Source organism: Falco biarmicus, unplaced genomic scaffold, assembly GCF_023638135.1.
Source record: "Falco biarmicus isolate bFalBia1 unplaced genomic scaffold, bFalBia1.pri scaffold_27, whole genome shotgun sequence".
NCBI classification, from domain to species: domain Eukaryota; kingdom Metazoa; phylum Chordata; class Aves; order Falconiformes; family Falconidae; genus Falco; species Falco biarmicus.
In genome coordinates, this window is record NW_026611833.1 from 697,568 (window position 1) to 722,714 (window position 25,147).

General features: G+C 43.5%; 1 pseudogene; it reads left to right on the top strand.

The window, feature by feature from the left end:
• Positions 1-25,147, top strand: part of LOC130143370 (ankyrin repeat domain-containing protein 26-like) — a 50,368-nt pseudogene that overhangs the window by 21,759 nt on the left and 3,462 nt on the right.

Below are 25,147 nucleotides of genomic sequence, written 5' to 3' on the forward strand. Positions count from 1 at the left end.
GGGAAGATTTAAGGGTAAGGTAGGAATGCTGCAAATAGTATTCCTGGCTTTGGAGAAAGAGAAGGTACAGCTGCCAGAAGAGGTGGTTCACCTGCTACTCTTTAATCTCGCTCCGGATCAACGGTGCTGCTCACTTTAGCTATTCGTCACGAAGGGGAGATGGTTCCTACAAATTGGGTTTTGTTCTAATGGAAATAGGTGACTGGTGAAGAAAGAGGGCAGTGGAGAGTTGTCTTTTCCCCCATTTTTGGAAAACGGAATGCATTATTGTTCCAGTTTAACAATAGGTGGCACTTGGTTCCAGTGCAAGTAGTTATCACTTCATTGCCTTTAAAAGAAATCCATACAATTATATCAGTTCTGATTCTGAATCAAAGAATGAAAATAGCTTCTAAACAGGGTCCTGACTACTAATTCATGTGCTGTGCTATCTGCGTGGTGTGTCTTCATTGCCTTTCACTAAAATTCCTCTTTCCTGTGAAACCAGTTGTGTTTGTGGGTTTGGGATCTTTTTTTCTTTCCTCTCCTTGTTCGCAGATCCACTTGATTTTTTTCTGGTGGTGTTACAACGAACATTGTGCAGTCCTCCTAACGCTTTGTCCATCAGTAATGTTTTCACTTTTTTCTTGTTCCTGTTTTAAGAGACACTATTGTTTTCTTTCTAAGGGCTGTATTTTTGTTATGTCTTGCATCATGAGTGAATTCAAAGTACTTTCAATGGCATAATACACTTTGTAGTGTAATTTTGTGAAAATGCTTCTGTATGAATTACAAAAAAGATCATTTTATATTATTTCAGGGGTAAACCCTGAATTAATCTTGGATGTGGTGTTTCTGTCTTCTAGAAATACGTGAAGCTTAACTTTGTTTTTATAGGTTAAGAAGGAAAAAAGCAAACAAAGATGTTCAAAAGTGCAGACCATGGCAAAACAGGAGTGTGTGGATAAATTAATTAACATCACTAATCGGCAAATGAAACAAAAGATTACTGTAAGGAAGAATGACTGTTTGAAAATGGAGAGTGAAAACACAATAGAAGAAAAAGACAAAAGGAGTTTTTCATCTGGGGAGAGCTCAAACTTGATTAAAGTGCCAATGAAAGGGTAAGCTAAGGAAATAATCTCTAGCTCTTATTTGTAGTGCTATGTAAGTGTCTTAGGTTTTCTGATACTGTGGTAGTTGAAGTAGTTTCCTCAGTGGTGAAAGCCATAGTGAGTAGTCCACTGCTTCTCAAAAAATGAAGAAAAATTCTTTTTTGACAAAATGAAGCGCACGATGGAGGTTCAAATTTATTGCCTGCTCTAAAAAAAGAAAAGGGGAAACCAAAAGAAAACCCCCACCTAAATTCCTGTGATTTCCATGTCAACACTGAGGTAAAATGCATCTTCAAAACCAGAACTGAAGACTGGAGAAAGCAGTTATTTTTGTAGGAAAAGGCCACCTAGAAAAGAAAAGTAGGAACTTGGGGTTTGCTACTCCTCCCTTTTCTAGGTGATTTTAGTGATCTCCGTGCAGTTGGTGTTTTCCTTTTCATTAAGTTAATATGCCCTTTGTCAGGAGAGGGGAAAAGATGATATTACCAAACCAATCTCAAAAGTCTAAAGAAGGCACACGTATTTTTATGCAGACCTAAGCAGGAGCTTTTTCTGTCTGTCCTTCAAAGGAATCTCTGCTCTAGGTGCTTTCTGTACCGTGGCTATTGGATATAGTCCAGCTTAACCTGGATCTAGCTCAGATTCCACGTGTCCCCCTCACTCCTAGCGGAAGGGTTTTAAATACTTGGGCATATTCCACGATCTTTACAGTCAAGTCTGTAGATATTTTTTGTCTCGGTTGTTTCTGGACATCATCTTAAGTATGTCTGTTTCACAGAAATATTTTTTATAAACCTATTCACTTGGTGATTTTTTTTCTTTCTTTCTGTGTAATGCAGTAAAATTGCCCTGAATGCCAAAGGTGCAAAGAAAAGTAAAAGACAGCCTTCAAAGCAGAAGGCTCATCAGCAGATGAGCTCTTCCAGTGGCAATCATGGTCAAGTACCGGATGAGAGCACTTCCAGTGAAACATCTGAGGATGAAGGAAGGTATGCCTATAAGGAATGTTGAAAATAAAACTTACTTAATGATAAAAATTGGCCTGAGAGCTAGAGGCTAGTTTGGGTTTTTGTTGTGTGTTTAGGTTTTTTGTAAACCTGACGCCTATGAAGATTCTTGTTCTTTCGTGTGACCACCTGATGTTCTTTCTTGTTCTTTCTTGTTCTTTCCTGTGACTACCTGATGCGCTTTGTGTTGACAAACACTTCACTTTTGTTTAGAGTGCTTTTGAACATGCTGGCCAAGTCAACAATGAGGTCACGTGCACAAATTCTGATTAATTACATGAGTGTGTGCACAGGCATAGAAGTATTTCATGTGTTTAAAAAGGGTGAGGTATCTCAGTTTTTTTCACTGCAGGTACCTCAGGATTTTTTTGCCCTGCTCCCCGCTCCACCTTTTCTCTTGCAGCTGTTCCCTCCTGACTTCTTGCCCACCCTGAACTTACTTGTGTGGGTTGTGGCAAAGTGCGAAAGAGAAGTTGTTGACACTGTTCAGCCCTAGCTAAAAATCTGGTGTGTTAGCAACACTGTTTTGGTCAGAAATCTAACGCACAGCCCTGTGTGGGCTGCTGTGAAGAAAATAAACTGCATCCCAGCCAGACCCAGGACACCAGAGAATCCAAAATTACAGTTCTTTGACCTGTAGGAGAAGGATTCTCAGTACTGAAGGGAGCTGAACCCCTGGTATTAAACAGGGAATGCACGTAACCGTATAGCTCCATGTCTGTAGCTGTAAGATTTCTGTCACTTTGCGTGAAGTTTAGGGAACAGTTATTTCAACTGTTTGCTTAATATCTTGCGGAAAAATTAGCCTTCCAGTAGACATTAATAGCACACAATAATTGTTTCAGTCTTGAACTATATCTAGCAAAGTTACTATGCCAGATTTTAGTTTAATTCAGTTCTGCAATTAAGTTTTCAAAGCTACGGTAGGTATTATTCATAATGCAAAGTAAGCATTTCAGTACTGAAATATATTTCTGTTTTCTAGACCTGCAGCAACAACCAGGAGTGAAAGGAACGAGGTACTGTAAAACTAGTTTCTTGGTAAACAGTCTCTATCAGCTTTTAATCACTTCGATGGGAGCAGTGTTTATGTAGTGATCAACCAGATGTACAAATTGCTGCTGGTACGCAGCTTTATTGTATTTGAGACAAATCTGTGGGCTGTGAAGGAGAGAATGAATCATTCCTGCATTTGTAATGGTCTGTAATACTAGACAGTGGAATTACAGAAAGTACTGTATTTTTTGTAGGTCAGCATACCAATGGAAGTAACTGATGGCCCTGGTTTAACTCACTCATCTGACCCAACTTCAGAGGATGTCCGGTTAGAAGCTTCAGCCTACAAGGAGACTATGCTGCTGTTGGAAGAGCTTAGCGTGGTTCATACGGGTATGTTTTCAAGTCTCTGTCTTCAGCTGTTACAAGTTCCCCTTAAAACATGATTTCTTTGTAGGCACTCCTAAGTATTTTAATTTCATATTTTGATATAGTATCTCTTTGTGACTAGAGATCCCCCTCAAAAGCTGTGAAACTGTCACCTAACCTGAGATGTTGCCTGCATTACCAGCCGATGTGCCTTACGTTATCATTGGTTCTCTGTCTAGTCAGAGCTGGAGAAGCAGTTTCTTGCAAAGTACAGTTCAGCTCCTTCTAATGCGGTCATCAAAAGTCAGCAAGAGCTTTTTCTTCTTTATATCCCCTTGATGTGGTTTAAGCCCAGCCACACCTAAACACCTAAGCACCACACAGCCACTCACTTGTTCCACCCCAGTGGGGTGGGGGAGAGCATCGGAAAGGGAAAAGTGAGAAAACTCATGGGTCGGCACGAAAACAGTTTAATAGCAAAAGCCACGCACGCAAGCAAAGCAAAGCAAGGAATTCATCCAGCACGTCCCATGGGCAGGCGGGTGTTCAGCCATCTCCAGGACAGCAGGGCTCCGTCACGCATAACAAATACTTGGGGAAGACAAAGTGCCATCACTCTGGATGTCCCTCCCTTCCTTCGTCCTCCCCCAGCTTTATATGCTGAGCATGATGCCGCGTGGCATGGCACATCCCTTGGGTCAGCTGGGGTCAGCTGTCCCAGCCGTGTCCCGGCCCGGCTCCTTGCGTACCCCCAGCCTGCTCGCTGGTGGGGTGGGGTGAGGAGCAGAAAAGGCCTTGGCTCTGTGTGGGCGCTGCTGGGCCATAACGAACACATCCCCGTGCTACCAACCCTGTTTGCGGCACAACTGTAAAACATGGCCCCGTACCAGCGACTGCGAAGAAAATTAACACTATCCCAGCCACAACCAGCACACCCCTCAACAGCTAATGACAAAGAGTACAGCAAAATAATGGCTTTGCTTAAAAATAATAAGTACATATATATAACAAATTTCAACTGTCATAAGATGCTTGCATATGTGCACAAGGCATTATATAAACATAAGCATCACTTACTAGGGCTCTTAAACTATGCTAAAATTTCATTAGGCAAGTGTTAACCTTGGCCGAAGGCCAAACTCCCCCCCCAGTGCTGCCACTGCCCCTCCTTGACAAAACGGGGCGAAAAAGCTGGTGGGTCAGTGTGAAGGCAGGGCTGTCACTTCCCAGTGACTGTCACTGGCAAAACAGACTCCACCGATTAAAATACATTTGGATAGTGAGAAACAAAGACCCCAAACCTGAGAAGGACACGTCGGCACCCCCCCTGCTCAAGCTCTGCTGCGCTCCTTCCCTGCCACCTCCCCAGGCAGCGCGGGGAGGCTGCGGTCGGCAGTCGGGACGTAGCAGTTTCTCTGCTGCTCCTTCCTCGTCCCTTTTCCCTGCTCCAGTGTGAGTCCTCCCCCAGGCTGCAGCCCTTTGGGGAAAATCTCCTCCAGCCTGGGCCCTCCATGGGTCGCAGGTCCTTCGGGAAGGATCCGCCTGCTCTGGCACGGGGTCCTCCGCAGCACTGCGCTGTGGGTATCTGCTCCAGCATGGTTCTCTCCGGGGCTGCAGGGGAATCTCTGCTCTGGCACCTGGAGCAGCACCTCTCCCTCCTCCTTCGCTGACCTGGGTGTTCGTTTGCGGGGCTGGTTTTCACATGCTTTTCCCCTTCTCTGCCCGTGTGGTGGTTTCGCCCTTTCCTACGTTTGTTTTTCCTGAGGAGCTGCCAGCACGGCTGAGAGGCTCAGCTGTGCCCTGCGGTGGGTCCATTGAAACCGTCCATGGCCAGCACGGGGCGACCCCTGGCTTCTTCTCACAGGGACCTTCCCACTAACCTGCCACCTGCACCTAATACAGCAAAGCACTGAACAGCTTATACATTGGGCAGTATTTGTGCAGCTTTGTGTCTTTTCTGTCTCAAAACAGGTTCTGCTACTTTGTTGAAAATGCAAAACATGCTTCTTGAATATGAACAGAGAATAGAACGTCAGAAAAATCGGAATAAAGCGCTCTCAAGAGAAGTGAGGAAATTGGAAGATGAAAGGGAGGAGTCACAGTTCAGAGCGGAGAAGACTCAAGATTTGAAATCCGTGTTGGCTCACCAAGAAGCGGAATGGAAAAGGGGTATCCAAAGCCTTAAGTATGTAAATTGTGGTCTGATAATGTATTATCTTGTCAGTGGTTTTGTTCCGAAAGACACCGATGGTGCAGGCAACAGGATGAGAAGTTTCCAGTCTTTTGGGTTTGGGTTTTTTGAATCCCGTGGGCCAGTTATGCTATGAAGTACATAATGTGAGAGGGGAAAAACGTCCGGATACCAGCTCCATGTACAGTCTTCTGGATGTTGTTCTAACTTTGTTTTCTAGCAAGAAAAGAGCAAGAGAGTGTGTACGGGGAAATCAGATTTATAAGAGAGATCTGAGAGATGGTTGGGTGTGGGTTTTTTTTTCGTTTTGTCCTCGCAGCTTCAGTTGGCCTATAATACTAGGATTTCTGGTAACTCCACCCAGTGCAAGTCAAACCAGAGCTTAGAGCATTTGTTTGCTTACCTGTTTGTTTGTTGGAAAGGTCAAGTTTGGGATTGCCCCTTTCCCCACACTCCTGAGCTAGACCCGGAGGTGTGAGGTTTCTCATCGCTGTTGACATCACGTCCGACAGGGGTGGCCAGCAGGCACCGTAGGCAGTTGAGCAAGGACAACTGCAGAGCCCTGGCCTGGGAGGGGAGATCTCCTCGTGGTGATCCCCGGTGGGATGGCGTGGCTGGGGAGCTGGCCCAGCAGGGCCAGGCGGCCCAGGCAGAGAGCGAGCTCAGCAGGAGCCACCGTGAGCTGGCAGCTGGGGCGGCCCGCAGCGGCCTGGGCTGTCTGGGGGGCAGCAGTGCCAGGGCACTGGGGGCAGTGAGTGCCCACCCCTCCTCAGGGCTTGCTGAGCTGTGTCTCGAGCCCGGGGTCCGGTTTTTGGCCGCCCAGCCCAGGAGATCTTGCCCAGCCCGTGTGAGGTCGGCAGGGAGATGCCGGGCTGGCGCGGGGGCAGGAGCACCAGCCCTGTGAGGGGAGGCTGCGGGAGCTGGGCCTGGGGGAGTTGGGCCTCCCAGCGCGGGGGAGGGGAGTACGAGGAAGACGAGGCCGGTCCCAGCTTGGCCTGGGTTTGACTTCAGCAGGTGTTCAAAATCCTCAAGCATCTGTCAAGTATAAAGAAGTAGTATTTTCATTCTAAGTGAATTCTCCAAGCAGCGTTAAATTTATACTTTAAAAGTTACACTTTTTGCGAAATTACCCTAGAAATTACATGTAAAGCTTTTTCCTTGCAATATACGCCATTCAAATACAAATGTTTCTGTCAGTCTTTCAAGTAATTTTAGTGGTGGTTGATTCTTGTTTTGCAGAATTTCTAAAGCAGGCTTTCAATTGGCAGTTCTTCCCTTACGCTGACACTTGATTTTTTAAATTTTTTTTTTTGTTCACTGTTGCGAGTATATGGGAAAAAATAGTCAAAATAATGATCAAACAGAAAGCTGCTTGCTTGTTTGGGTACCGTGGGCACACCATGGACCGTTTTTTACCATGCCAGTGCTTATTGCTGATTGTTTCAGTTGGTAAAGAAGCTGACCTTCCATAAGGCTTTCCTTGTAAGTCAGCTTCAAAATGAAATTGCTGTAGTTTCTCCCAGAGGTAGATCCGACTGGGGTTTAAAACTGTTTTTAATCGTATTCAGCTTAAACCCCATGCATTTCTGAATCTGGTTTTGAACACTGACATCCTTCTGGAGTAAACAGAAGCTGCTTGTTCTGCCTGTGGTCAGCAGTTGTTTTAGACTTACAGAAGGCTTGCTGAAAAATTGTTGGGTCTGCCATAGGTAAGTGGCGTGCTGATTCACCAGTATTGCTTCTGGTCACTGAATCCGTAATGTGTAGGCAATGCTCAGTATACTAAGAAAATGTATACTAACCATAGTAAAAGTTTACGATGCTTTGATCTGATGAGACAACAAACTCCTTTTTCAGCAAAATGGCTGTAATATGAAGATGGATTTTTTTAATTTTATTATAGAAGTGTGCACACTGGTGTGTGTTTCCCTATACAAATTTAAAAATAACTGATAAATCACTCAAAGGTTTTTTTCTGTATCTTGTACAACTGATACCATGCACAATGGAATGAAGTTAGAATTCTTTAAAAAGTTGAAAAGTACAGTAAAAATATGAACTCTGAAAACGTTTAACATTTTTTATGGTTTGAGTTGTCTCTGCAAGTTCATCATGTGGAATATCTACTTTTATATCAGTGCTTTTGTTTCTCAAATACTCCGTTAAATCCCAGATCTTCTTTGAAACAAGAAGAAGAAAAGAGGCTCAGAGTAGAAGTGCTGTGTGAGAAAAGGAGAGAAGACCTCCGAAGGAAAGAAGATCAATGTTGTAAAGAGATGGAGGAGAAACAGAAACTTGAGTTACAGTCTAGGAATTTAGAAATGGAGTTAAGAACACTGAGAAAGCTCTTGAAACAGGTCTATTAAATAATGAATTAAACTCTTTGTCTTATTTTCTGCTTCTTTTCAATTGTATTCCAGTATGCCTAGAGAAGGAGGCGCTTTGTTCACGGAAGAGGCGTTGGATAACAGTTGTCAAATTTTGAGAACAGTAGAGTACAGTTGGTTCACAATTGGGTGGTTGTTTTTTTTTTTTTTTTGCTTTGCAGTTTATTATTCCCTTTTTCCTTTTTCAAAATTTAGGTTTCATTTGTATTTCAGGCAAAGCCTGACCTTTTTTTGAATTACTACAAAACATCCTGTATTTCGCCTTCTTAAATTTTCATAAGAAAATTTAAATTTATTTATTTATAGGTGGATTATCATAACGGTGGGGAATCAAAAATGTTTTCAAGTATGCAAGGGAGAATGGGAAGATGTATTGCTAGCTCTGTTTTTTCTTAAGATGCAAGCAGTTTTATTGTATTACTGCAGGTTGAAGAGGAACGTGATGAAACACAGAGACAGCGCTCTCAGGAAAAGAGGGCCAGAGCCCTTCAAGAAGGAATTTTGAACAACCACCTTGGGAGACAAAAGGAACTAGAAGAAGAGACAAGAAGATCTCTAGGAAAAAAATCAGAGGTAAGCAGATTTTTTTTCTAATAAATTACATTTCACCATGTTTGTTTTAAAGTCATAATAAATCTTACGTAACTTTTTCTGTTTCTTGATGTTTATTTACTGTTTACCAGTGTAACTTATCTGGGTAAATACCTTTCTTGTTTTCTCTTATGTCTAAAAGTTCTGGAAAGCAGCATCACTCCTGTATGTACCTGAATTACTTGTGCAAGTCGGAAGCTAATAGAAGACACTATTTACACCGTTTCTTAACCTATCTGTTATTTTCCATTTCATAGACATTTTGTCATCGCTTTTTAGGCTTTCTAGCAGTGAAACACCTAGCTACCTATGGCAAGGTTGACCAGGAAGAAAGTTGTTTGACAGTGTTTGTGTTTCCATTGCTTTTATTTTTTAATTAGTTATTCCCTTATTGAACTTACTTCAAGTATGCCTTTCTTTGCCACCTCCACATAACTAAAATTTTATGATCGACTCTCAGCAATGAATTCAACTCTCTGTAAGAGTTAGAGTAACTGGAGGAGAAAAAGCAATCATAAACACTGTATTAAAAAAGATCTTGAAAAGAGTTTACTGAATTTCCTAAAGAATGTGCAGTGCCTTGAAGCCTTTTTGTTCTTGGCTGTGCTGCCCAATAAATGTAGGGTGAATGTGTTTAAGTGGGAAAAAGTTATACATACAATAAAGAGGAAATATACAGGACTATTGCATTCTGGGGGTGATTGAGTCTTATAGCTAACGTTCAGTAATACAAAAGGATAAGTGTTCAGAAGACATTTGAGAAGGAAAATACCCTTTCTGGCCTTGTTTTTACCAGATCTGTAGCACAACTAATTCAACCTTAAAGGCAGTATTATAAAGGCATGCACATACAAGAAAGCGCTGTCATTTTAAAAGCTTTGGTTGCTGGTTTAAGGGGGGAAAAAACCGTAACTGTATATTTGGGATGTTCATTTAGGTTTTAAGGCTATGTTGCACTTCCGTTGGGTACGTACGTTGTACATGTGCATGGGTTCACAGAGTAGCTTATTGCCTGAAACTTCATCTTTGAAGTCATGCTTCGGTACTAGAAATGTTAAAATGCAGTTTATTGCTGCAGGTTTTTTGTAGATTCATTTCCCAATTGGCTCTTTATTCATTTTCCCTGTCATTCAGGAATCCCGCACTGATAGAGAACAGGATCTGTTGTACAAGAATCAGTTACTACAAGATGAGATTGCTATGCTAAGGCTAGAACTCACTCAAGTAAGACTTAGGCACCAGGAGGAACAAGGAAAATATTTAAAGGAAAATGAGACCTTGAAAGAAAAAAATGAAGCTCTCAAAAAGGAACTTAAACTGCACAAGGAAGCATTAAGACAAATGTTTTTTCAGTTCAACGCGGAGCTGGACTTAGTAAAGAGAGAATCTGCAGTGCTGACTTCCAAACTTGAGCAGACAAACAAAAGCAAAGACAGACTAGAGACAGAAATTGAATCATTGCGTTCCTCCCTGAACGCTGCAGTTCAAGAACTTAAACTTCATTTGTCATCAAAAAGCAATGCTGAACGAAGATTTCCCAGAGAACGTGATGAATGCCTTTGCTTGCAAGTCGAGCTCCATCGTGACCTCTCTGACGTGCAAGAAACCAACAAGAGCTTGTCTCTGCAGCTGTGTAAAGCTAAAAGCAAAGCTAATAGGCTAGAAAATGAGCTTCACCAGTTGAAGCAAATGCTCAGAGAAAAAGCTTTGCTTTTAGAAAGGACAAAAAAGAATTAAGTCAAGGCCAGTGTTGGGCAAAGGAATGTGATCATGCTCGACAACTTGAGAAAGATCCAGTAAGCAAACTTGTAATAAAACAGGAGTCCCTGCAGGAGCGATTGGCCCAGCTCCAGAGTGAAAACCTTCTTACTCCATCAGCAATGGGAAGAGATGCAGAACAAGAGGATCATGAAAGAAAAAATAGCGGATTATGGGCAGGAGCGTTTTAAAGACATTTTCAACAAACTTAGAGCTGATACAGAAAAGCAAGTTTATCTAATAGAAGAGCGAAACAAGGATTTAAATGCCAAGCGTACTGATTTAAGGGAACAAGTCTTTAAATACGAGACTGACGTAGTAGAAAGACAGGTAAAGTATATGCGTAGAAAGAACAATTTAAAGTTTGTCCGTTCTTGAAATTAGTTTGTTCCTCCAATGTATCCGGTGTAAGTTACATGCATGGGACCAAAGAATACTCATTTGTTCTGGTTTGTTATGTTTCCCTCGGAATTGCGGAAAGTTTTGGCAACGGGGATATTAGTCCTCAGATCTAAGCAGAGAACAGAAAAAAGGTATCCAAGTCTAAGCTTTGATCAAGAAAGGTGATTCTTCTCTAGAACTTTTTTCCATCTATTTTCCTTAGTCCATGTTATGCCCTATAGAATAGTCTAAAGTATTTGATGGTTTTGATGTAAGTATTGCACAGATGACATGAATGAGAGTGGTATAAAAGGAGGAACCATCCAATACACGAGGGCTGAGAAATGAAGATGCAGAGAAGTGAAGTGGTTGGGGCTAGATTTATATGAAGCTTCTATAGAGGGGAAAAAAGAGGTTCTCTGTAAGCTGCTATCAAGATTGAAGAGTATTAGTAATGTCCAGCTGTTGATTTCTGTATGTGTTTTGAGGGTTCTGAGGGGCCTGCCTGTTCCTCAAAGTTCATGTCAGACGGTGACCTTAAGCTTTCTCTTTTATGATGTGTAGCCACACTCCAGCAGTACTGTCAATCATTGTAAACTGTGACTTGCTTTGTATTCTTACTACCAAAATAATGGGTTTCTTTTGAAGATCATGAGAGAGAGTGTGTGTGTGTATATGTATATAGCTATATATATATTATGAGCTATCCAGATTTTTGTAAACCTAATCTATCAGTATTTCTAAAACGAGCTGAGTAAGAAGACTACAAGAGGATGTGATTCAACATACCCTTAAAGTGTATCTCAAAGGAGCTTTCAGATATTTGTATTCATTTAATTGTATTTGTATAGTGAAGAAACAGAAGAAAGAACAATCTAACACAAAGTCCTGCCTTCAGTCACCGGAGTAATATTTGCAGTCAAACTGTGGCTCTTAGATCACAACAGATTTCTTTGGGTTTTGTTAGAAAAAAATACCCGATTGCAGTGTGTTCCTGTGTATTGTTCAAGGAAGAACAATACCTGAGCCTTTTTTATGTTTTAGGAAACAGAAATCCTCATGAACAGCTGCTGATAGTCAAAGGTGCGCAGCTGAGAAAGATGATGAGAGGTCATCATCTGTGCAGATGCCTGCTGGTGGCAGGCAAAATTTCATACTTTTGGGTTCAATCTAGACAGGTCTAACCGTATAACAAAATAAGTTAAAGGCGTATTTCATGTTCTTAGAACTTTCTTCATGCTAATTTAACTGTTTCGTTAGGGCATGTTTGGACAACTGCAGCAGGAGCTTGCTGCTGCACTTAAAAAGCAATCTATGCCAGAAGCTTCACTTGAAGTTACTACGCGCTACCACAGTGACCTGGAGAGAGACAAGCTGCGCTTGCAAAAGGAGTTGGAAAAAAAGGTGAAAACTAAGGTAGTTAATGTCTGTAACTATATGAATAAATCTGAGCGTAGCTGTTGAAAGCAGGAGCGAATGTTGTCCTTTTGCACCACCTTTTGCAGTGTTCTTACGAAAACTGAAGTATAGAGGGAACCAGAGGAGCTTTGCAGGAAAGCTGTAGGGTGATTCTGTGTGTGTGTGCATGTCATCTTATCCCCCAAAGTTGTAACCTCATCCTGTCGCTTCTAGAGTATTCCTTCTTCCCACCAGCTCCAGCTGCTGTTCTTGGTTATGGTTCCTAAGGTGTGTTTTACACTCCACACCAACCTTGGCCATAGGTCTTGGATGGGTGGAGGAGAGCTTAGGCCTGTTTCTGTGTAAGTTACTGCATTCTCCTGCGCTCTTGTCTTTTCCGGCCACCTTACTTTTTCTTCTGCCACTGTTGCTTTCACAGACGCAGAAGCAGAACATGCTGGCTCTGACATCCAAGGACTTGCACAGCACGTGGGAGGAGCACTTGAAGTCAAGATCCCACCTTGAAGAGCGCGTTGCTCAGCTGGACGAGGAGAAGGCTGAACTGTTGCAACAGGTGAGCCCAGAAAATTCTCCAGGCACCGAGCCAATACCCAGGAGAACCACATGCACCTTCTGGTCAGGTTCTTACATATCATTGTTTTCTGTTATCCCTGCCATTCAGGCTGCGAGTACCTTATTGTTTGGGGGTCATGGAGGAAGCAAATAAAAGCTAGATGGGTATCCTTGTGTAAGTTCTGGAGTGGCTCTGTTGGGAAGAGTTCCCAGTGTGGTTTGCTATCAGTTGAGCACATCGAGCAAGGCCACAGTTCCCAGTTCTTCCTTGGATTTTGTGTGGTCATCTTCTGACCCCTTGGTTTCTGGGCAGGTTTAAAATGCTTGATGTTTCCAGTGCGTGTGTGGAGGAGCTGCTGTATGTTTTCAGCGTAGCGGGAGCTTGAAAGCCTTGCAGAAAAACATACTGAAGGAATGCTGGGTAAATGAACGAGTGCTTGGGAAACAAGCAGCGCCTGCCAGTTGCCAAGGGACAGCCTTCCCCTTTTCTCCTTTTCTGTAGAGGGAAAATGGAAGTACAAAGTCAAAACAGCTGCCAGCTCTCCTCTGGTGTGGCTGAGAAAACACCAAGAGGAGGAAAACCAGCATGTGGCTAAGTAAATGGCCACACAGAAGAGGTGGAGGTAATGGCCGAGGGGAATAAAATGTTGAAGAACTCCAAAAGATCAGATTCCTCCACAAGCCCCTGCCTGCTGGTTGCTGGAAGATCCCATGAAAGCTTTGGATGGATCCATGTTCTCCCATGAAGTGCATACCTACGTAATCCCTACTATGAGCAGAGGCACTGCCAAAAGTGTTCTCCAGCATCTTTTCCACCTGTTATGTCTAGAAGAGGATGGCCTTTGCTTCAGCGAGGGCATCTGTTTCTGTAGTTACGTATTGGTCTGTTTGATGTGAAACCTGAAGGGATGGAATATCCTCAGGAATTCCGTCCCGTGGCATTCTGTGGAACGTGGCTAACGGATAGAGACGTCCGGCAGCTTCTCTGTGGAGAGCGCTAGATGCACAGACTGTACGTAGGTATTTTTCCTGTGCTCTGTTTGTGTGATACACTTTCAAAAGAGAAAAGAAAGATGTGAGAGTGAAAGAAAGGAAGTGAAGAAGCTGGTAGAGTTGAAACGCCCAGCTGAACTACGTCTGGCCCAAGAAATGAAAAGAAACCTCGATCTGCAGAAAGACTGTAAGAGAGACGGCTTTTTAGCGTGGTGAAGAGGTATCCCTGCGTAGAAGTCATGTTTTATTAAACTTTAGTGTAAAAATAGGTGTACCTAACTGTGAGCAGATGCCGGCCTCGTGTTAGTTCTTGCAAGGTACTTCTGTACACCAGCCCCTAGTTTTCACTAGCTGCCAAAACAACTGCAGGTGCAGGTTGCCCTGCAGTTCTCCTGGGAAAAAGGGAGTCTTTCATTCCTCTTTTCAGGTGAAATCTGGACTCTCCAAGTGTATGTGGCACAGGAATACTGGTTTTTCCTGGTAATTCCTAGTGTGTCAAGCACGTTAAAGATGAAGCAAGCTGTGTCTGTGCTGTTTACATGAGAGTATGTGAAAAAGTCCAGTTTTGTTCCTTTGCTTCATTGTTTTCATGACTAGTTTGCTGTGCAGGTTGAAGAGGCTGCTGAGCAGAGCTACGAAGGAACTAAGGGTGTATGAGGAGAGAGGGGGACTGTCCCAGCTTAATTTGCAGGGAGAAATGAAGAGCAGGTATTCTGAAATGGTCAATGAAATTGGCAGATTAAGAACAAAGGTGAGCTTTATTTTGTTTGGGTTATTGTGGTGTTTTTTCTTGTGAAACCTTTGTTCTTTCTTTATACTTCTTTTCATATTGTTGACTTTTTTTCTTGGCTGTATTTCTGAAATTATTTGGCTGTTTTTTGATGTTCCTTCTATGGTCACAGTAGTAGGCGACTGTAATACTGATGTAGCTCTTAGGGGTAAAGACGGAAGTGTTACGTACACAGCAGTATCTGCGAGGGCACATCAGGGGTAGGCTGTCCTGCAGAGGAAGGGCAAAGCAAGAGCCACAGCAAGGCTGGCAGGGTCTGTGACCACACAGGCCAGGGATCAGCCCCACAGGCCCTCACCAAGAAGAGCAGAAGAGTTCTGGGGACAGTAAGCAGAGTCCTCCAAGAGTGCAGATCACCAGGCCGGTCCATAGGGATGGGCAGGTCTGCAGTCCTACTGGGCCGTCACGTCCATGGGTGAGGGTCAGGGCTGAGAGCAGTGAAGGCCCAGCACAGGCCTGGCTGCAGCTTGAGGCCGTGGCAGCATCGTCGGGCTCCGACGGATGCATTCCCTCTCGGAAGAGAGGGGAGTAACGCCACCATCACTCGGAACAGCTCTGTGCAGTTGGCCTTGCCCAAGGTCACCCCCTGAAGGCTGTCTCGGGCACGAGTTGAGCAGGAGGCAGGTGGGGGTTTGCTTTTCGGAATGGTGTCTTTGCTTCCCAGGGCACAATGCAGTGTGAGGTGGTGCGGAAGAAACCCTGTAACTTGTTGCTTACTAGTAGCTGACTCAGTCCGTCTTTCCTGGTCTTAGAGACCCACAAATGGTTTTGAGGTTGCTCTGCGGCGAATGAAGAGACGGGACGCAGCTTGATGCAAGCAAATGTCAATTTATTGTACAGAAGCACACGTTTTTATACACTTTCAGAAGCTGCGCGTTTCAAACTAATTGGTTCTTGAAGCTAAGCCTTGCATACTAGGCAATCCCTGATTGGTGGTTAACTACCAGCAATTAACAGCAAGGTGTTACCTTTCCTTGGCGCCATCCGTCTCCCACTCCCCTGTGCTCTGCAAACATGCCTCATCATGTTAATTGTTGTCTAGACAAGCTCGAGCACATTCCCCTCAGCTAACCGATTGCCACGCGTGGTCCTAGTTTCCAGCCCGCTCCTGCATTGCTCTGGCCGTTCGGTAGCATGTGACCTTTTAGCTGCTTCTCCGCTCATTACTGAGATAGCTGTGTTTCAAAGTTATGCTCCTTTTTAGAAGATATTATTGTAGAACGAGTCAACTGCCTTGAGAGTGGCTCATTTTTAGTTCACAGGTTAGCAGCATATTTGTGTTCCTGTTGGAAGAGTTATTTTGAATGACAGGGAATGGAATTACGTTTGGGCAATTTTAAATAAGTGTAAAGTTTCTACGTATTTTAGAGACTTTCAAGTGTTGACTCTGCTGGTTTCCCCCACTTTTTTAAAAATAAAAGATGATGGGATATCATGTTTTATGGTTAATAGGTATAGACGATGGATGTTTCTGGAGGGGGAAAGAAGGGGATAGAGCTGTAGTTGACCATTGGGACCTATGGGAAGTCTGATATTTCCTGGAAATCTTTTGAAAACAAACTGCAGCTTTGACCTAAAGAGACTGTCTTCTGCCACCACTGCTGCAAAAGCGGTGTTCTGAACTGCTACTTCCAGATCTTTTAGCGTAATGGAAGAGAAGGGTACCCGTTTCTTGCCTTGTCAGTTCTGTGACAAAGCTTTGACCGTGTGACAGCATGTGACAGTTCCTCTGAAGCGTGACACATGGTTCTTTTTCTGATGAAACCAGAATGTGGCTGTGATGTAACTGGGTATGGGTGTGTTTGATTTCCTATGATCGTATGAACATCTCGCAGAAGAATAGCCCTAGTGCTTTTCAGCCTAGCCCTGCGGGTGTCATGCCGCTGGTTTGGTACCTCTCGGTCCGTGACCCACTGCAGAACTGAGGAAGGATGGGAACCTGAGGAATGCTGTCAGAAATTATGTGAAAGCTGTTCTTGTTTTAAAAGAAGAGCCTGGTTTCACTTTTGTGATAAATAGTCTTGATGGCCAACTCCTTTACCAATTTTCACAGATTTGACTAATTTTAGATCCCTCTGAGTTCCCTGGTTTTTTCCCCTTTCCTGTCTACAGGTTGATGAACTTTCCCAGCAGCTGGAGATAGAGCCTAAAAAAGGCATGCAGCTAGAAGCACAAAATCATGATTTGCGAGAGGAGTTGTCCACCATGCGTGGGAACCATGAAAACCTGGAGAAGAGCAAAAGCCAGCTGAAAGAAGAGGTGGCTAATCTCAAACACCATATGGAGACTAACATGGTGGATCGCAGCCAAATAGAACAATCCAAAAGAGAGGTGGAAGAGTGAGCTGAACAAGAAATAAGACAAAAACGGCAAGAAGTCAACCTGATTTTGCAGGTAAGTTCATTTCTTATGTGTGTCTGTTATAGACTTCTGTTTTGGTTGTCATTTATAGGGGCGGGGGGTGGTGCCTGATTCCATGTGTTACGCTGTACTTCTGTTTTTCCTGAAGGGCAGTGGGAGAAGGGAATATGGTTGGGCAAGACGCTTTCATGTGCGTGCAGTGTGCCTGCAGGCCCTGAATCAAAAACTTGCCAAGGTAGAATTTCATTTTGCAGTTCTTGGAGGGGTATCACTGTCCACTGGTCTTGTTCTCATTGTTTATCCTTGAATGGGTATTGCAACTTAGAGTTGTCACAGCCAGGCATACACATCTTCCTTAGTCATTGCACAAGGGGCAACGCTCAGAAAAGAAGTCACCAAAGCTGCAGGGTGGGGGCTGGGGGTGCGGCATCTCCATAATTTCTTTGAGGAATGCTATGCCCTGTCCTACAGAGATTGTGTTCTTCCATCAGTAGCTTTGATGAAGAATAGTGCTAAGATGGGGGTTCTTTCTGAATGAAAAGAATCATTTAGTGTGGTAGTTCCAGGGTTCTGCCCTGGTCGCTGATGGCAGTGAGGAGGCACAGTTGCCTCGCTGAATAGAGCTGGGCCCTTGAAATTGGGTACGTGCAATTGACTGGCGAGGGGAGTTCTCTTTTTCTTTGCGGTGGTTGAAAGTGTGTATCTACTTCAGATGCAGGCAGCCTCCCAGGACAGATTAGAACAAATCAGGGCCAGTCGTCATGCTTTGCTGACAAGCCAGCTAGAACACAGAATTGGAGACCTCGAACGTGAATTGGACAGGATAAAAAATACCCAACGAGACAGTATTTTTCAAAAAGAATCTGTACAGGCAGAAGCGGAAAAGTACAAAGACCTGTATCTGGAGGAAGTTAAAAATGGAAGGTGCCTAGGAAATAAACTGGAAGGGTAAGTCCATGCATTTTTGGCGTGATAATAAGATACTACTTTTTCCTCAAGCAGTTTTCTTCGTTAAATACCTTTTCTACATCTGGTCAGCATTATGCATAAGAGAGCATATTTGTGATGAAAGTACCTTAAGGCTCCCCCCTGTTCATTGGAACTATCTTCGTTTCTCTTCAGTGTTCCAGCAGTAACACCACCGATCATGGGCATTAATAGGATATTTTTGAAGTTGAGTTTGTTTTAACAGGCAGCCTTTTTGCCAGTCTCTAATCTCCTCTTCTTATTCTAAGTACGGCAGAAAAGAGAATGTCATGTCCTTTACTGCTTGAATAAGGATAGGCCCTTCAGAGAACGGCATTTGGTGCTATGAAGAAGAACAACAAAAATCTTTTGGCTTCCATTTTAGCCACATGTCATAGGTTTCTGCTTGCTTTGGGAAAGGAAGGGAAGCCCAGAGTTCTTACGCCGGTGATGTACCTTTCAGGAAGAGCTATGTAAACACACGGTGTGCACAGACTGCTTTGAGGCCTTAATGCTGAGAAGTCCAAAGAATTGGTTAACTCTTGCTGCTTCCTGCAGGTAGTGTGGCTACCTAGAAATAGGCTCTTCAAAAAACCTCAGATCAAATTATGGACATTTTTTTTGAACTCTCTTAATCCCTTCCACTTTCCGAAGTCAGATAATAGTCAAAGACCTGGAGGGTAACTTTGCGGAAGTGTTATTACCAAAGATAATTCTTTGTATGCTTCTGAATGTTTCAGAGCTAATGAGAGATGAGCAGAAGCCAACGCTAAGCTCCTTCAGGAGTGCCATAGAAGCAAACCTTTAATTGCAAGCAGCGCTGTCAGTGGTCCAGTTCTGTATTCAACTGAACTGGGACATATTAGCAACAATCCGGCACTGAATAGAAGTCTAAATCTAGGAGGAAGCTTCCTAACCCCGACCGGGAATACGTTACCATCAAGAAACAGAGTTGAAGCCTATGTGGCTAAGGTAAGCGTTTTTAAATACTGGTCTCAACTAGTGTTGAAGAGTATCTGTAAGCAAGGTTGTGCTTTTCAGTCTAAAGTTAGAATCCATTTCTAGTTCCAAACCATATGCTCTAATATGCTAAACCAAATTGCTCATCAAACCAGTATACAACTAGGTGGTAGAAATGAAGACTTCTGGTCATTAGGGTTATAAAATTTCCAGAAGCGCTCAAAGACCAAAAAATACTGAGTTCTAAATGATGAACTGCGCAACAGGTTTTTTTTGCAAGTTCTCTTTTGCAAGAGAAACTGTGATGAAGAATACTGTGGCATAGGAAGCTCCCAAATAAGCTCTTCAGTAAAATTTAATGCGGATGCCCCATCCCTGGCAGTGCTCAAGGCCAGGCTGGGTGGGGCTTGGAGCAACCCGGTCTAGTGGAAGGTGTCCCTGCCCATGGCAGGGGGGCTGGAACTGGATGATCTTTAAGGTCCCTTCCAACCCAAGCCATTCTGTGGATGACCTTTTTTAAAACAGCTATCTTTATGATGAGTGCAAAATCCCATCAGACTTCTTTGTTTGAGACACCTTTTCCCCCTTCACTGATGTTCATGCTAGCAGTTTCTTCACCGGAACTGGTTTTAGTACAATACCAACAAAGGGATGCTTCAAAACTAGGATGGTATGAACAGGGCACGTTACTTCTCACTTGAGTGCGGGACGAATGCTGTGCCTCGGAGGCATTTGATTTTGTGGGTCCTGCTATGTGGTGTTATATGTAACTGCTCCTCAGGAAGTCTACAGAGCTTTCTAATTTGGTAAAAAGCTGCAACCTCTGCAATACCTCTGGTCAAAATATGCCCTGTAATTAGCAGTCAGCATGATAGCACATCCCTCACAGAATGGTAAACGTGATATCATGAGACTTGGAAACAGATGTCAGTAGTTGTAATCGGTTTCCCACCTAGCATAGGACTGAGGCATGGGCAAGCTTGCCTGTTCAGTCAGTGTCTGTCCCTCGCACATTCTGTTGTTGAATGGATGTGAGAAGCATTTGGTCACCTTTAAGCCTTACCCTGGTTCAGTGGTCCCACCTACATTGGAAAGAATCCATTTAAAATAACGTGTCTACATACTGCACCTGGTTTAAGAAAAAGAAAAAACCAAACCAAACAACAAAACAAAAATAGACAAAGCAGTGTGTAGGTAGTGCGTAGCGGCGGCAGTTAAGAGATGAACTTTTCTGTATCGTTGTGAATGTGGTTTTTGTGTCAGAGGGGTGGACATAACACTACCTAAAGAACGTGGGAGGCAATTAGTACTGTACCACCTGCAGGGATTATTCTGCACGCAAGCAGCAGAAAGGAGGCGAAATTCAGGGATCCACTGCAAAACTGAAGTAAGAAGAAAGCCAGGACAAGGGAACAAGAGGGACAGGGAGCAGGGAGCAAGTGAGGGCAGGGAAAAAAGAGAGAGAGATGGGAGCGAGATGTTACAAGAAGAAAAAGGCAAAGGAGGAAACCATCCCACTTCTAGGAAAAAAGCTGTCCTAGTTTAAAAGAAAAGGGTTTAACAGTTGTGGTTTCTTTTTTTGAAGAAGAAACAGGAAAAAAAAATAACCTCCCTGTTACTAAATCCAGCTGCACATCTTTTTATGGTATTTCTTCCTGTAATCACCAGTTAGGGAACGACTGAGACTAATTGTAGTGTCACTGCTTGTAGCCTCGAGTCACCTGACGTTCAGTGTATTCAGGGAAGTCTTAAAACCTGATCTTCTCTGGAGTCCTTCAGAAGAAAGGAACTGAGTTCTCAGAGGTGCAGTAGTTGCTAGAGGACTAGGCGAGTATTTCGCTTAGAACTGCGGGCTTAATTGTTCTCAGTCGGGTGCAGTATGTCATGTGCATAACATGCATCTGAGAAAAGAGGATTGAATTGCAACATAAGACTTTGAAGTCAGGAAGTAACAAAAGGGAAAAACTGCATGTATCCCTCTGCATACAATAATGGGTGGCAAATCTCAATCAGTTTCCAAATGCAAAATCACCAGATGCACAGTCTGTGCTGTCATTTCCGCAGGAGTCCCGTGCCATTCAGGAGGCAAGTTGGAGCATGAGGGAAGAAATCAGAGATTATAGTGTTAGTCTATTTTGAAATGCTTTGCTGGTTGTGCTGCCTGGTATTCTGTCTGTTCACCAGACTGTTTCAAAGCAGAAGAATTTCTCTGACTCTAAGCCTTTTCTTCACTTCACTGTTTACTTCAGTTATGCCTCAGCTTTGTTTTCCCACTAACCTGGTTCCCTTCTACAGAATTTGCCTTGCCTTTAAATTCAGGATGCGCAGTGCTGCCTTGGCTGGAGATGACAAATGTTTCTGCCACTGAAGCTCTAAATGACAGGGAGTTAAGAAGCTGAAATTGCAGTGTGCCTCAGGCAGTCCTTTTGCACTACTTTTTTTAGTCAAAGCTCTCTGCAGATTTGGTGTTCCTTGTAGTAGCTTCCTCAAGGTGAGAAGGGCTATTGGAAGTAGGGAACATGCCAGCCATTCTGAAGAGGAAGATGTTTGTGTAAATTTCGTTTGTGCACAAGCTTTGAAATAGCTTCAGGGGCAAAGAGGTGAAAATAGTTCACACTGCTATTATTCAAAATGATGGTGATCATTGGTCCTGCAGCTGTTGGAAAAAACACTGGTAAATGATGCTGACAAGAGGAAGGAGTGCTCCACTAGCAAGTGGACACAGTTTCTTCTTTAGACTTAACTAAGGAATTTGGTGTTTAAAGGCTTGAAAGATTGCACCGTTTTCCTAAACATGAGGCATGACTATCAGTGATTACACATAGAGCCGTACATGTTGAAGATGGTAATATCACAAGTTCAGCAAAAAATGAGCGTGTTATTCTTAAAAGAGCATAAAGAAATGTGTTCCATTCCAGTATAGCCCCTTCCCCTTTATCAAATATATACGCTACAGAAATGAATAACCTTGAAGTGCAAAAGGATCTTTAAAAATAGAAAAAAGTTCATATTGGCACAAGCTTATTAACCAGTAGAATCCCAATCCCATGCAAATGTCTTCGGGTTTTTTTGGTGTTTTTTATTTGTATTAGAGCTTCAGTGATGTGGAATAAATTACAAGTACTTGACAAATTCTGTGCATGTCATTAGACAGTGACTGTAGCAACTAGCAATTCAGCATTTCAGACCTGCTCCCTTAGTCCATAGCCTAAGGCAAGGAATGTCTCCTGCAAGTGCTGCAAGGAGGTTTTGGGACTGGAGTCCTGCTGTTAGGTTTAACAAATGTCAAGCTTAAATCCTAACAGCTGTGCCAAAGGCTGGTGAAAATGAACGTGCGTGTCTTGACAGACAAGAACAGTGAACTCTGCAACCAGGGTGAATCAGTGGATAAATGAAACCAGTTTAATGTGGGAAGGGAAATGTCTGCTTCCTCTTCATCTTTCAATTTCTGTTCCATTTCTGATTTGGCTTTCTGCACTCTTGTAGCAGTCTTTGTTGTTAGCTTTTTTACTTGCTTCATTTACATGTAGGCCACGTTCTTGTTTCTCACTGAAGACCTGTGAACATAAGGCCATTTTTCTTTCTTCTTCAGCTCCTTCATCAAAAATCTGTCCCTCTCTTCTTTGCAGCCAGATACATGGCAAGGTTTGCAGCCAGCATTGTTTAATGTTGGGATGGTATTTTATACTGGAAATGTTGTCTGTTTATGCTGTTAGGTTTTGATTAAAACTTACTGATGTATTCACATTTTCCTAACACTGCGCATATTTTGAACTTTAGTTTGTCCAAGTGAAAGAATGACTGCTGCAGGGGACTTCTCTGCTTTATGTATTTGTAGTGCAAGGGCTTCGGTGGTAGTTAACCGTCTGTGAGGTGTAGCGCAAGGGCTTCGGTGGTAGTTAACCGTCTGTGAGGTGTAGCGCAAGGGCTTCGGTGGTAGTTAACCGTCTGTGAGGTGTAGCGCAAGGGCTTCGGTGGTAGTTAACCGTCTGTGAGATGATAGTCTATGGATTTAATCTGTTATAATGGAACTTTGAGCTCTAGGAGTAGGCTGGTTTACCCTCCTTGCCACTTCTGATATACAAAAAGTTCTTGGTGGTCGCAGCAGTTGTGTCTAGGAACTCAACTTCAGAACAGTACTGGTACTCCAGACTCGGAGCATCATTTCACGGAGTCTTACAGGATCCAGCTTACTCTGTGCTAAAGCAGCCTGTGTGGATAAGTAGTAAGTCAACACCACTTTCTGAAAAAGAACTGTTGAGAAGGTGCCTGCTGCAAATGAACACCTGGTGTGTTACCGCCTGAAGAGATGTGCAGTGAGGTGAGAAGTACCTGCTCAGGAGGTTTGGGACACTCAGCTGTGATGCCTTTCCCAGGGGTTTGGGGGGAAGGAGAAAAGTGGAGGCAAGTTAAGGTCCTCGGAGGTGTATTTTGCCTGGCTCTTCATTCATTCCCTTTTCAGAAATCAGTGTGTTGGCTTTATTTCCACCTATTTCTCTTCCCTCAGACATGGATGAGAATCACAAAGACGTTGATGGAATGAATAAGAGGAAAACAAGACCTTTTTCTTCTCTTGATTGATTTGTACATGTTGCGGAGGGTCCTGTGGACCTTCTAGTCATTGTGAAGACTCAGGAAACCAGGGAAAGTGGTTTCTTCTAACACCACTAAGTACTACGACTTTGCTTGGGCTTGGTCCTGGGTTTGGGCCGTATTTTGGTCTAGGCATTAGTTTTCCTGCTTTTCTCTGTTACCTGTGTCTCGTCTCAGGAGTTAGGGGGTCCTTTCTCCCCGGAATTTTGCTTCTGCTCGTACCTGCTTGAAAACAATTAGAGATTTGGGGGGTCCTTTTCCATTGTTCATGCAGCTCTGTTGGCACAGAGTATTTCAATGAAGTATCACAGAGTGGTGCTTCTCCTGCAGGATCCGGTGAATTTGGTCCCAGCTTTCCCTGTGTTCCTGGAGAGAGAGCCCTTCCCTCCGCTTCGCTGGTTTACAGCCCCGCTCCTCTGACCCTTGCAGTTACTGCCTGTTACTGCTGCTCTTGTGAGGGTAAGCAGAGTGGTTTCCTTCCTGAGGCTCTTGCTCTCTCTGTCCTGTTGAGTACCCTGTGCAGTGTTTCCGTTCTTCTTGTTGTTGTTATGCTGCTAGGTGGGTCTGCTCATTTCATGAAATAAATGCTCCTTCCCCCAGGAATTCAGTACTAAAATCAAGAGAGTCACAGAAGGAGTGAGGGTGGAAAGGGGCCTCTAGAGATGATCTAGTCCGACCTCACCCCTGCTCAAAGCAGGGTCAGCCGTAGCAGGTTTCTCACTGTTCTGTCCAGCCAGGTGGTGTACATCTCCAAGGATGGACCCTCCACAACCTTTTCTGAGCAACTTGTTCCAGTGGCTGTCCATGCTTACAATTTTTTAAAAAATAATAATTATAAAAATCCTTGTGTTAAAGTTTCCTCTATCTGGATTTGTGCCTATTCCTCTTGTTCTTTTGCTTGGCACCGCTGAGAAGAGTCTGGCTCCATCTTCTGTACTCCCCCCACCAGGTACTTATACACATAGATAAGGTCCCCCTGAGCTTTCCTGTTCTCCAGCAAAGAAACAGTTGCAGCTCTCAGCCTCTGCATATAGCTCACAAGGTCCAAGCCCTGCAGCATCTTCATGGCCGTCGTAGCCCTGGAAGCTGTATGATACGTGTTTGGAAATTCACTTCTGTGTGTCACAAATTTGATGGAAAAAATGTAGGAGTAGCAAGTACCATCAAACGTAAACAACAGCGTATAGCGCTTGGACTGTGACTCTTAAATTAGGAGATGTGGTTCCTTCTTGTGAAGGCTTCTGAAGGCAGAATCATAAGTGAGAATAACTTAATTGGTAACAATACCCACTTTCTAGGGGAGAAGAGGCGTAAGTGCTCCTTTGCAGTGATCCAGGCTGATTCCAGCTACATAATAAACCCCACAGCACTCGCTGCGTAGAAGCTGTAGCTGCGGTTGTTTTTCTTAGTACACAGTTTGCAAGAAAAAATTGTGTGTGCTTTTATATTTTTATAAATGTGTGTCGTGGTATTTGCAATAACAATAAAGAAGTTTTGGCGTCATCTGTAGGAGCTCTTTCAATTTCCCATCTTAAGGTGGAGAAAAGAAGAATATTGGCACACGCTTTTTTCTGTACAAATGGTGTATGTCAATCCTGCAGCAGCTGCTGGTGCAGCTCTTCTCTCTGTGAAGTTGCAGAAGCCAGCCTCAACTGGCTGATTTGTCCCTGTGGGTGGCATTTGTACATATCTCGGCATGTAGCTGACATCCTGTTTGTGTGTTTGATGATAAACTTCAG